The sequence below is a fragment of the Aedes aegypti genome, chromosome 3, assembly GCF_002204515.2.
Source record: "Aedes aegypti strain LVP_AGWG chromosome 3, AaegL5.0 Primary Assembly, whole genome shotgun sequence".
NCBI lineage: Eukaryota > Metazoa > Arthropoda > Insecta > Diptera > Culicidae > Aedes > Aedes aegypti.
Window position 1 is genome coordinate 352,798,989 of NC_035109.1, and position 13,983 is coordinate 352,812,971.

The window sequence follows — 13,983 nt, forward strand, 5'->3', positions numbered from 1 at the left end:
TTTATTTAATCAATTCTGTCAAAGAAATTTCCAATTTTCTTGTACGGAAAAACATCCCGAGCAGGCGAAAAAAGCTTAGCAATAGAAAATATAATATGGGTAGCTGAAAGTGATAGTAATTTGATAGATATATGATATAAAATATCTGGAAATGATATCTCAAATAAACTACTAAAACAAAATTGGCATGTGATATTTAGATTCTGCAAGATTTTACCAATAGCTGCGAGCTATTCATTAGATCTACGTACATAACATTTTTCATAGGTTTAGAAGTTCCAGGAACAAAATTTTTCAGATATTTTATCTCAAGTCAATATCACGCTTTGTTTGTCAATACTTTGCTCCTACTCGAAATACTTAGCTTAAATGTTTATTTTTGTTTTTCACAATAATTCTGCATTTCTGGAGACTGACCATGTTTCTGAACAGCTATTTCAAAAGTTTTAAGAAAGCATAATTTATGAGCTTTGAAATGCATTTGGAACTCAACACGAATTTCGGATATTTTGTCCATTTAATGAAATTTAGCTATAGTGTGATCGCTTTTACTAGGTTTATTTATTGCTGAACAATGTGTTTATTAATCGTCAGTTTGGCCTCTATTGGATCAACTGTTCTTATAATATACTGAAGCTGAATTAGGATTTTATAAGATACTTATTCAGCTCTTATTCATGCTTATGTTAAACATGTGGGAATAGCTGAAGTACGACGCAAGTAAAACGTTAGTTCGTCTTCTGAATATCCTTTTATACATATACATTTGTTTAGTGGAATATTGGCTTTTTAATTGGGGGAAACATGTCTTGTTCAGCTCATTTGTAGAACAATCTTGACTAGTCGAATGAGAATCTATGGAAACGTTTAATAAGTGGCGATTCAACTTTTGTTCATTCTAATGCATAACGTTGAACATTGATCTGAGTTTGTGTTAAAAAAGCACCTTCTCAGCTCTTTATAGAGCAAATTTTTTATTCAGCTGCCATTACCATTATTGAACAATAATTAAACATGCATGCTTGTTTGTGGCTCTGAATTGTTAGTTGGGCTGTATCAATATTTACAGGTAATTATAATAAGTAAGTATGTATAGAACAATAACAATTTTAATTTATCCCCATAATTGAACGACAATATTAATTAGAATGAGCCTCCACCACATCATCCTTCTCAGGAGAATTTTGATTTCCAATATTTATTTTTGCGGTGGTTCAGAATTGAAAATATCAAAAGTCTATTGTAATCACATCCTTTTTGTTCAACTGCATGTGGTGTTATTCGATATTTAAAATAAGATTCGTTAAGCCGAACATGTTGATCCTTTCACAAGAACCAACAACGAGCATTGCTTATGTTAAGAGATTTTATCGTAATGCACAACCAGCCTAAACGTTCTTCCCCTTTTGTTTATGTACTTATTATAATTTCAAATTATTTTAATTAAATTAGTTGTGTTGTCTACTATTGTACACGGCAACATGTTTCAAAATAAGTGGAGCTGCTTTTAAAACAAACTTTAACATCGATCAACCAAACCATAGAATATCCAAAAATAAAAATAATAATAATAATAACCGATCATTGCAAATCGAGCCGAACTGGCGCTTTTTCCGTGCGCACGCGCTTTCTGCAGAGCTGTCAAACAGACTTTTGTGCCTTCCTTCTTTCGCTCTCCTTCAACTCAACAACTCAGCACGATCCACCTCCTGGTGGATTGGTGAGCTGTCTGGTTGTTGCAGATGAACAATCATCGTGTAGCGCGACATCATCATTGACACTAAGCTTGCAACTCACCAGAAAATCGTGGTACAATTAACAACGGCCCTACTGTCTCTTTCTCCCCCTGGAGAAGCAATCACTATTCTTCGAATGACTGTGATTCGGAACACCTTCGCTTTTCTCCCCCTGGAGAAGTAATCACTTTTACACACTTTTATCGAGCGTCCCTTGCTCGGAAATCGCTTTTCTCTCTACCCGGAGAAGCAAACACTCTTCGTCACTTTCTTCGAGCACTAGCTCGGAAAACAATTTTCTTCACCCTCACCTGGAGTGGAACACCTGTCCGCAACTCGTTGCTATAGTTTTCACTCCACGACGCGGCACCTTCCGAGCTGACGCAGCAGCGGAAAAATTAACGCACGACGACCAATTCGGCTCTTCCCGGCCGAATCTTTCCACACAAATTTTCTTCCTTTCTGGGTCGCTTGCTGGGGCCAAAACCTGTTGGCAGATTCCAACTTGCGGCAGTGGAATACCCTAAAGGAGTTTCGGATATTTGGTGGAGAAATCACACGCGAAGTTACTAACTAAAGAACGTGGTTTTAATGATCGGAAAAATTAGAGTGAAAAAGTATAGTACTACACTTGGTAACAATCGAATGCGGAATGATTTCCCTGTTGGTGCGCAAACACAAGGCTCGAGGTGTGTGCGCGTACGGTTGTATGTGTGATAGGGTTGTCAAAAGGAACAAGGTGTACATACTTACTAAGAGGTGAGCATTGTACCCTTCAACAAAACGATGGTGAATGCATTCCGATATAATTTCTGATACTCTCAAGTGGTCTTCTACGAAATTGCAAAAAATGTTGTACGTAACTCGTTTCAGAACTCGATTTTTACAGCACTCGTCGTAATTATTCTACTCGGCAAGCCTCGTAGGTTAAATTTACGACTCGTGCTGTAGAAATCATCATTCTGCAACTTGTTCCGTAAACTACTATTACCGACCTTTAACTTTGTACAGTACTAGGTAATTCCGTTTTAAGCTAGGTTTGCTGTTCCGCTCAAGAAAAGTAAAAAATTTTGCGCGAGAAATGGTCAACAATTTTTCTACACTGAGCTCAATTTGAATTGACATTTCTTTTGAACTGCGTACTGCAATTACTTGCAAGAAATTACCCACGCATCAAGATAGGCGATTACTTTTCTGTTGAAGTGCATACTTCGCTTTACTGAAGTTTATTTATTATATGTAACGAAATCAGTAAAAAGTAAAGTATTAGTGCATTCGCTCAAAAGGACAGGCGGCGTTTCCCTGAGGAAAATAACGACCGTGGTTTTGCTTCCTTTTTACTTCATTCTTATGGCAGATAACATTGCGGTGTTTCATCAAACGCGATTGTTCCTTGTCTGGACCATTCGACGCGTATAATTTTGGGCAAATGCGCGTTTTTGGAAACTTTACAATAGCCACGCTATGTATCAAATCCAGCGCACCGGTCAATATATTACTGAAATTCTGTATTTTTTTCCTGCATTCAAGCATGGGAAAATTCACTCACTCACCCGAACGCTACCGATAAGTATCTGCAAAGTATCTGCTGCCAGCGAATGTTCAATGACTGCCGAACGCTACTAGGGTGAGCGCAATCCTGACGAATCGTAAACGATTGAGATAAACCGAAAATGAAAAGATAAACGGAGAGGAGAGAGCGCCTATCCTCTCTTAAATTGGAGACACGAAAGAACGCGTTCGCCATTCGATCACTGAAAGCTTCCTGCGAAATGTACAGATTTTGCGTTCACTGAAACATTTCGCCTTGTGTATTACCAGTCAGTGAACGCTTTTCAGCTCTCAAATACGAATGCCACTCGTGCGGAATCGGAATGTGAAGAATCATTCGCTACAGCAATCGGATGCTTCGGTACAAGGAGTCGGTAGTGAATCATTCTGCTGCCGTTTTTGTCTAAATTGTCGCTCGGCGAACAAGAAGAAAGTGCATTGGAAATTGAAACACTCAGCTTGGTCGGAGAAACGGCAATCTCGCTCTTGACCGCTTGTGGATGAGAGCGAGAGAAATGCAATATTCGAGTGAATGTTTCCCATGCTTGCCTGCATTTACCAGAAATCTAGCTATGATTTGGAATTAGAGTAAATTATGTATTTTAGACAGGTTAAGGATATGTCCGGAAACGGCGATCGATTAACTGCCTTAGATACTAATATTTTATAACGTTATGATATTTATATGCTTAATAGGTCATATGAATAAAACCGAGCATTTGCTCATGCTCAACCTGGTTTAAGTAAAGTAAAGTCTTTGAGCATTTACTCAAAACCGTATGAATAAAACTATACTTTACTCAGAGTAAGTTCGAAATTCGAACATAGCTTTTACTCTGTCAAAAATGTTGTTTTTGTTTTGGTTATCCGATTTCGCAAAAAATCCAGTAGTGCTTTGGCGGATGTTTTGCCATGCTAGGGAAAAAGTGTGAGTTGCTTGATTTGCTGCCGCTTGCTGATGCACACCCCGGCGGAACATATTTATTAGCATCACGCCTACCGGGGAAGCGTCGGTGAACGCAGAAAAATCGCCTAACGGGGAAGCGTCGGTGAACGCAGGACACTAGTACACCAACAAGGACTACAAATTGGTGCGTGGAGAACACCCAACCGGTCCGCTCGCTACGGTAAGTGCTTTGTACTTATGTTATTTCGTGATTTAATTATATTTCTGACTCTCCTAAACAGCTCTCAGTGGAGAACAGATGACAATGCCCTTCAACAGAATCGGTGTCCAAGTGAAAGGCCACGTTGACGCTATTTGGAACCCCAGCGGAGTCGATTGAACATCCTGATCGACAAGTTTCAGCAATGGAAAGAAAGAAGAACAAACGATCTGTCCTGAGTGGGTTCGCGATGCAGGCTACCAGATTCAGGGACCACATCCCCACTTGGCTGTTAAAGAAATGAATAAACTGTTAACATATCCTAGCCATGAGATAATTGCTTCTTGAGAAGTTTCGTAGAGTCCTAATCCATTGGCTTTGCCAACAATTCCGACTCCAATTCAATGAAAATACGGCATGAATATCCTCAGGGTTTTTAAAGAGACTTTTCCAGATAAACTTTTTCTTCTTTCTGGCGGCAAGTCCCTCTGGGGGGAAAGCTTATATTTCAGCTTAGTATTTTTTGCCATGTATATCGTGGGAATTACGAATATACTCTATACGCAGGAAGTCGAAGAAATTTCCAACCAGTAAAGATCCTTGACCTGTGGAATGCTTTATAACTGCACTTTTGTCGCTTTGACTATCTAGGTCCTCTAAATAACTAGTTATCTGAAAATAAATTGACAAATGATGGATTCGTCCAGGAACGTTTTAGGGAATTCGCTCAAGATTACCAACATTTTTCCAACAATTTTTCGATAGTCTCTCCACAAATTATTACGGATATTCATCCACACAGGCTATTTTAAGATTTCAAAAAACTACTTCGAATACTTGACATGTTCAGAAGGCACATACAAGAATTCTTGAGAAAAAAATGGTTAAAAGACAAACTGGAAGAATTCTAGATGGATTCCTAAAGAAATATCAGAAGAAACCGCTTGAAGAATCACTGCAGGATTTTCTGGAGCAATCCTTGGAAGGGTTCTTGGTAAATTGTCCGGAGGAATCGTTGGAGAAATCGCTGGAGGAATCCCAGTAAATATTTTACTGGGGAAATTCTTGTAAAAATCACTGGTGACATGTCTGCATGAACTTTTGCGAAATATGTAGAGAAATCCGTAGAATAATCTTCGAGGTATCCATGGAGAACATCTTTGCCGAATTCCTGTTGGAATTGCTGAAGGTAGGTCTTATCGGAACTTTATTACTGTAGAGATTATGTTGGATGAATTTCTGGTAAAATCTCTGGAGGAATTCTAGTGGGAATTCCTAAAGAAATCTCTGAATGAGTCTCTGGAAAATTTTTAGTTTTAATTCGGGAGGAATTCTTGTGAAAATCTTTGGAGTTTGTATTGAAGGAATTCCAGAAGGATTTGACTGGTCTTAAAATTGTATTTTCGGTCAAAAGTTCTAAATTGTCAGCACTAAAACCTCTATGAGGATAAAAAAAAATAATTCATGAGTGATCCAATTCATTATATTTTCAAATTTCCAAAATTTTGGATATAGGGCTTGTTCACAAATTTCATAACGCTGAAAGGGATGGGTGGGTGTCCTCAAAATGTTACATCTCATACAAAATTTGTAAAACAGTCATACAAAAAGCGTTACAAGGGGGTGGGTGAGTATCAAATGTGCCCATTTTTGGCGTTATGAAATTTGTGAATGAACCCATAATATTTTTTGTTTGGGAAGCTCAAATAGCTGTAGCAATAAACGCGTAATTATTCAGCAAAACCAAGCTGAGCGTCGTGGTTTCGAATCCCATCGATCGAGGATTGAACATTTTCTTGACTTCCCAGCATAGAGTATCTACGTACTGCCCATAAAGGCATAACTGTCCCAGATGAAAAAAGTAGGCATTGAGAAAATAGCGCTCAAAGTTAAAAGATGTCCTTTTCATACAAATACTCATAATTTTGTAATACATTTCTGCATGGCCTATTCATTTGGCAAAAATGCAAAAGTTCCGACATAGGTTCCAGGTGCCCTTGTGTCCAGAATGGCCATACTTACAAAATTTACAGGGTTCCAAATCTTTCATATAAAGAAAAATCGGTTCAAAAATTGATTTTTGAGAGGTTTCCATGTCAGCTATATCGGAGATATCGGTAAAATGTTGAAAACGTTCGAATACATCTTCATTTTTTACAATTTTAAACGTAACTTTCGCGCTTTTTTCCATCTGAGCATGGTCAGTAGGTGACTCAGGATTTTTTGAGCATTTACTCAGCGTTTACCGCTTTATTCATACGAATCCCGATGTTCGAAAAGTAAATGCTCAAGTTTTCAGTTTTATCATACCAACTTGAGTAAATGCTCAAGAAAATGATCTGACAGGTGGATCTGAGTAAAGTAAAAGCTTTTGCTCAGTTTATTCATACGACCTAATGTCTCATTGTACTTTGAGTTTCTGGGAGGAAAAGCTTACAAACTGTAACATTGACAGCCAAACTAGCGTTTTTAGCGTCCTGTCTAGTGTCTGTTATACATTCGGACATCAAATTTACATTTTGGACACTCTCATGTGAATATAACTTGGACAAGGGCGTTATCTCAATATCTATTCAATGGTTTCTTTAAAAGACGGTCATATCATAATGTTTTAAGAGTTTATATGTAACTTATGCATTTTCTTGCTTATTGGATGTGTATATTAGTGATACCGTACACCCCCGTTAATTTGAACGGTACCTCATGCAAACCATCGGGGTTCATTTTTAATTTGAACATCTAGTCACCCTAGAAACGCGTTTCTGGTTACCTCTTTTGCTGTTTTGTTTTGATTCTGCGTTCCGTTCCACAGCGTTCCTTTTCACTTTACTCCGTTCCACGAGGTAAATGACGTTTGAACCATTTTTAATCTGAACGATGTCAATGTGGTCAAACCAACGGGGGTACCCGGTAATCAATAATTTCATTTAATGCAAGTAAATATCATCAGATCCACAAAATACGCCTGTAAGTATGCATGCATGCGATATTCCAGTGCGTTTCATCAGATGGTCAAATTAAATATATCAACTGAACAAAAACCGTAATCTATTTTGGACACCACCTGATTTATGCCTTATATACTAATGTTAAGATTTTAGATGAACTTAGCTTCAATTTTAGACATATTTTATCAAATTGCCACCTCTAAATATTATATAAATGCCAATTCTGAGCGCTATTATTGCGTTTGATGTATTATGTTCTTGAATGTAATATGTTCTTGAAATGTACATCCTCTTGAATTCGTAGGTTTCACAGATGTTCTGTTGATACAATTTGCAATTTTGATATTTATGAAGCCAATTTGGGATTGTAGAACGATCAGCCTTTCCAAATTATATGCATGTCCAAGTTATATACGTTACCCTACATTTTCAATCCAGTTAAAAAAGATTCTCATTTTGTGACAAACGTCGTTTCGAAAAGTTCCGCTTTAATTTATTCGTGACGTTCAGCAAAAGTGACAGCAGTTTTAGTTTGTTTTGATCCTGATTCGCATTTATCTCACAGTTTTCACTAAAACACAAGTCCAGTTGTTAATTACACCTATCGTTTGTCTGGTGAGTTGCACGCTTACTGTCAATGATGATGTCACGCTACACGATAAGTGTTCATCTGCAACAACCAGACAGCTCACCAATCCACCGCGAGGTGGATCGTGCTGAGTTGTTGAGTTGAAGGAGAGCGAAAGAAGGAAGGCACAAAAGTCTGTTTGACAGCTCTGCAGAAAGCGCGTGCGCACGGACAGAGCGCGTGCGCACGGAAAGAGCGCGTGCGCACGGAAAGAGCGCCAGTTCGGCTCGATTTGCAATGATCGGTTATTATTATTATTTTTTCGCTATTGGATATTCTATGGTTTGGTTGATCGATGTTAAAGTTTGTTTTAAAAGCAGCTCCACTTATTTTGAAACATATTGCCGTGTACAATAGTAGACAACACAACTAATTTAATTAAAATAATTTGAAATTATAATTAGTATATATACAAAAGGGGAAGAACGTTTAGGCTGGTTGTGCATTACGATAAAATCTCTTAACATAAGCAATGCTTGTTGTTGGTTCTTGTGGAAGGATCAACATGTTCGGCTTAACGAATCTTATTTTAAATATCGAATAACACCACATGCAATTGAACAAAAAGGATGTGATTACAATAGACTTTTGATATTTTCAATTCTGAACCACCGCAAAAAAAATATTGGGAATCAAAATTCTCCTGAGAGGGATGATGTGGGGGAGGCTCATTCTAATTAATATTGTCGTTCAATTATGGGGATAAATTAAAATTGTTATTGTTCTATACATACTTATTTATTATAATTACCTGTAAATATTGATACAGCACAATTCAAGTATTTAAATATCAAATAGCAAACATAGATATGGTCGGTGTTCAGACAGACTGAACCAAGTGTTTTTTTCAATCGAGTAAGAAAAATGTACCCCAAACATGTGAAACATCAAAATATTATAGATATTTACTGTAATAATGGAACTTATCTATTTGATGATACATTTGTATCAAAATAACATGGAAGATTTAAAATTGATGGAGTTCTTTACGTATCCTTAGAGCTCCAAAATTCATCTAGTCCGGTCTGTCTAAACACCGACCATATGATTCTCAAAAACTCATGAGAATGGTATTTTACTCTTTGAACTGTTATTTAATTTGGATGTGTTTAAAAGATTTATAAATTTAATTTATTATTGATGTTACGAGCTATGTCTGTAGTTAAACTTAATGCTACACAAGAAATATATTTGAATCAAAGTATTTTTATATATAAATCATATGGAAAAAAAAATGTTCCAGAAAGTACTCTAGAATTCTTTGGGAGCGTCTCCCGGGATTCTTCCTTAAATCATTCATGAATCCTTCAAATCCTCTATGGGATTGTTCTGCTGAAAATCTTGAGATTATTTCTGAATTTTCTTCCAGATATCGCTTTGGGATTCATCCAAAAAAAACGTTACCATTCCGGTATTACTTCTGAGATTCTTTCGGATATCCCATTGCGATTATTCTGGACATCTTTTTGGATTTTTTTTGCAGAACTATGTATGTGATTTTGCGTGTATCTCCTTAAGGATTACTTTTGAAATCCAGGAAATTAAATTCTTTGAAATTCTTGAAAATTGTTTTCGAAATACTATGGAAGATTTTACCATAAATTCTGATGCAATCCATTTGGATATTTAAAGAGGATTTTATCAAAAAATGTACGACTCCACTAGAAATTCTTCGAGAATTCCTCCGAAAATAACTCTAGATTTTTATCCGGAAATACTTCTGGTATTCTTATGAGAATGCCTCTGGTATTCTTCCAAAAATGACTTGAGATGCTTTCGGAAATCTTTCTGAAATTCTTCAAGAAATTCCACTGAGATTTTTACGCCAATATCTTTGAAATACTCCTGGGACTCTTACAAAAATCCTGTTGGAGTTTTTTTTCGGATATCTTTCTATTCTAAATTTTTCAATAAATTTTGCTGGGATTGTGCTGTTAAACCTGCTAAGATTCATCCAAAAATACGACTGTCATTCTTCCGGATATCATTCAAGAATTCCACCGGAAGTTTTCGTGAGATTCAACAGTAAATCGTTCTGGTATTTTTCAGAAATTCCATTGAGATTCTTAAAAATATCCTTCTGAAAAATTTTCTGAGAATTGTTTTGGGATTATAGAAGGATTTCCAGAAGAATTCCAAGGCGATTCACAGAAACATCACTTCTGTATGAAGGATTATCGTTAATATCTGAAATAATCCCATGAGAATTCTAAATCCAAATTACAGTGATATGCAAAAGAATCCCAGAAGTTATTTCGCCAGAATCCCTGAAAGATTTAAAGGATATTCACAGACATCCAGAAGATTTCATGAATATTTTCCAGAATAATTCAGATGTCCAGATGAACTGCAGAAAGATTCATGGAATAATTTCAAACGGGATTTTCGGAATAATTTGAAAGTAACTTTAAGAAGATCCTCAGAAAAAGAAATCAGTAATCAAAGTAATCGAAAAAATCTCATTATTTCAAGCAATGCTCGTTGGTTCATGTCGAAAGATCAATATGTTCGGCTTAACGAATATATTATTTTAAATATTGAATGACACCACATACAATTAAACTAATATGTGATTACAATTCTGAATCACCGCAAAAAAAATATTTAGAATCATAATCCTTCTGAGAGGGATGATGTGGAGGATGCACATTCTAATTAAAATTGTCGTTCAATTATGGCGATAAATTAAAATTGTTATTGTTCCATAAATACTTGTTTATTATAATTACTTGTAAATATTGATACAGCATATAAAAATACATTGGTCCAGAAATTACTCCAGAATTCTATGGAATTTCCCTCCTGGGATTCTTCCTTAAATCACTTATGAATCCTTCAAAACCTCTCTGGGATTGTTCTGGAAATCTAAAGATTATTTCTGATTTTTCTCTAAGTTCTTCTGGAAATCACAGAATACTTACAGATATCGCTTTTGAACTCATCTAAAAAACATCGTTAGCATTCCGGTACTATATCTGAGATTCTTTCGGATATCCTTTGTGATTCTTCTGGACATCTTATTGGAATATTTGCATAAATCTGTATGTGAGTTTGCGTTTATCTCCTTAAGGATTACTTTTGAAATCCTGGAAATCAAATTCGAATCGAAATTCTCGAAGATTCTTTCGGAAATTCAATGGAAGATTCTAACAAAAATCCTGATGCAATTCTTCTGGATATTTTTAGAGGATTTTGCCAAAAAATGTACTACGACTCTACTACAAATTCGTCGAGAATTCCTCCGAAAATAACTCTGGCCTTTTTCCGGAAATACTTCTGGGATTATTATGAGAATACCTCTGGTATTCTTCCGGAAATCACCTGAGATGCTTTCGGAATCCCTTTAGAATACTTTCAAGGATGCTTCCGAAAATCTTTCTGAAATTATTCTAGAAATGCCACTGAGATTTTTACGTCCATATTCTTGAAATTTGTCTGGGACTCTTCCAAAAATCCTGTAGGAAATCTTCCAGATATCTTTCTAGCATTCTTTCGGGAAGCCTTCTGGGATACTTTCGAAAATCTTTCTGAGGATCCTTCAAATCCTTCTGTTAAGGATTCTTACAGAAATTCTTCCCGAATTACCTCTAGACTCTGGGAGTTTCCTGAATTTTTCAAGAAAACTGTTATTATTTCGACTATCTCTCTAGGATTCTTTCGGAAATTCTTCTACAATACCCCCAGATTTCTTTCTGTTATCCTGCTGGAGGACTTCAAAACATCTTTCAAAGATTCTTCCAGAAATTTTACTGGAATTTTTCAAGAAATTCTGCTGGGATTCTTCCGTAAAACCTGCCGTAATTCATCCGGAAATACGACTGGAATTCTGCTTGAATGATAAGCATTCAAGAATTCCACCGGAAGTTTTTGTGGGATTCAACCGTAAATTGTCCTGGTATTTTGTTTAAATACATTGAGATTCTTAGGGAAAAATATACAGGATTCTTAAAAATATCCTTCTGAAAATTCTTCTGGAAATTGCTTTGGAATTAAAGGAGGATTTCCGGAAGAATCCCAGGTCGATTTACAGAAGAACCACAGAGAAATCACTAAAATATTATCAGGGAGAATTCTAAAGGAATTATTTTAAGGATTCTACATTCCTGAAACAATCTCAGGAGAATTTCGAATGGATTTTGAATGTTTTTTTACAGTGATATCCAAAAGAATCCCAGAAGTTATTTCGCAAGGAAAAGTCACAGACATCCAGACGATTTCATGAATATTTTCCAGAATAATTACGATGTCCAGAAGAGCTCCAGAAAGATTTACGGAATAATTTCAAATGGAATTTCCAGAACCATTTAAAAGTCACTTTCAAAAGATGCTCAGAAAAAGAAATCAGTAATCAAATAATCTCATAGGTATTTTTTTAAAGTCCCAGTGACTGTCCGGTAGTTTTCTTGGAGGATTTCCATTTGAAGTCAAGAGGGATTTTCAGAAAATTCTGCCAAGGATTTAAGAAAATTTTCAAGGAAAATCAATGATAAATCACGAAAAAAAATCAAAAACACTTCCTTATGAATTTCCAGAAGAATCACAGAGTTGTTTTTTTTTCTCAAAAAATCTTAGAAAAAAATTCTAAAGAATCACGAAGGAATTTTCGGAATAATTCTGGATATACAAAATTATCTCAGGCAGAAACAATAAAATCAATAGCAATAAATCTGTAAGAATATAAGAAGGATTTCTGTAAGAATATAAGGAGGATTTACAAACAATTACAGAGGAATTTTCTGATGATTTCCATAAATAAAGATTTAAAAAAATCCCCGTCATCTGGAAGATCCTTAGCAGGATTTTCGGAAGTATTCCACAGGGATTTCTGGGAGAATTCCATTGGGATTTACAAAAGAATTCCAGAGGAATTTCCGAAAGAATCCCAAGAATTTGCACGGAAGAAAGTGAAGTGAAATAATAGATTTATTTGATTATAGTCTCAGGCGTCTTTCCGAGAGTATTCTAGAAGAATAGGTATAATCTAAGACATTTTTCGGAAAGAATCTCAAAGGGATTTTGAAGAACTTTCAAAGAGTTTCACGGAAGAAATACTGAAGAATTACGAGGAAAATATCAGAATTTAAATAATAATTTCGATTGGATTTCCAGAAGAAATCCCTAGAAATTTTGTGAGAATCCCCGAACCCAGATTTTTTAAATAGATTCCATTACACTGGAAAGCAATCATTAAATCATTTTCGGCAGAATTTCAGAATTTTACGGCAGAATTCCAGAATTTTACAGCAGAATCCTGAAAGGATTTCCATAATAACTTAAGATGGGTTTCTGGGATAGTCCAATAGGAAGTCCCAAGGAGGTTATTGGAAAAATCAGAGCGATCAAAGAAATAACTACATATAATAATTTCAGAAGGGTTTCTGAAAGAATCTCAGTGAATTTTCAAGATGTCCTCTAGCAACACAACTAATATTTACTAATATTTACAACTCAATACTTAATTATAAATTGCGTTAAGGTGATTATAGAGCCACACCTCAAATTTTCAAAAGCACAAGACTTGAGAACCAAACAGCTCTCACCGTTGAAAATTTATCCCATTAGTCACCACCAGCAAGCAAGCAGATTGATTGGTTTTCAACGCAAACTGTTGTCAGATTCTCCAGTCTTGTGCCCTTGTTTGGCTTCGTTTTATAATCACCTTAAGCTGAGTGTACGCCATCCAGTTTGGGGGCGGATTGACGGTATCGAAGTGGATTAAAAACAATTAGAGAAGAACGTGTGGAAAATACATATGAACTGCGCAGAATACATCAGACCGATTTAGCATTGCTGCGCACTTCTAAAAGCATTTTATTTTTATTAAAATGTTTGATAATAGTAGAACGACAATGATCATCAGTTGATTTTCCGCTACTGTTTTTTTTTTAAATCACAATTGTTATTTCTTTCCGTGCACGCGCTCGGGAAATGAATCTGGCCATGGTGCAACAACCGCGCTACATTCGATGAATCCTATGCGACAAAAATTGTCGGCGCTATCCGTCAAATTCGCT

At 36.0% G+C, this 13,983-nt stretch overlaps 1 long non-coding RNA gene across 1 annotated transcript; it reads left to right on the forward strand.

Moving 5' to 3' along the window:
* The first annotated feature begins 3,986 nt into the window (after positions 1-3,986).
* Positions 3,987-4,718, forward strand: LOC110678631. Its single transcript, XR_002501792.1, has 2 exons — positions 3,987-4,414; positions 4,476-4,718. It is a non-coding gene; the product is annotated as an uncharacterized LOC110678631 (long non-coding RNA).
* Positions 4,719-13,983: the final 9,265 nt, after the last annotated feature.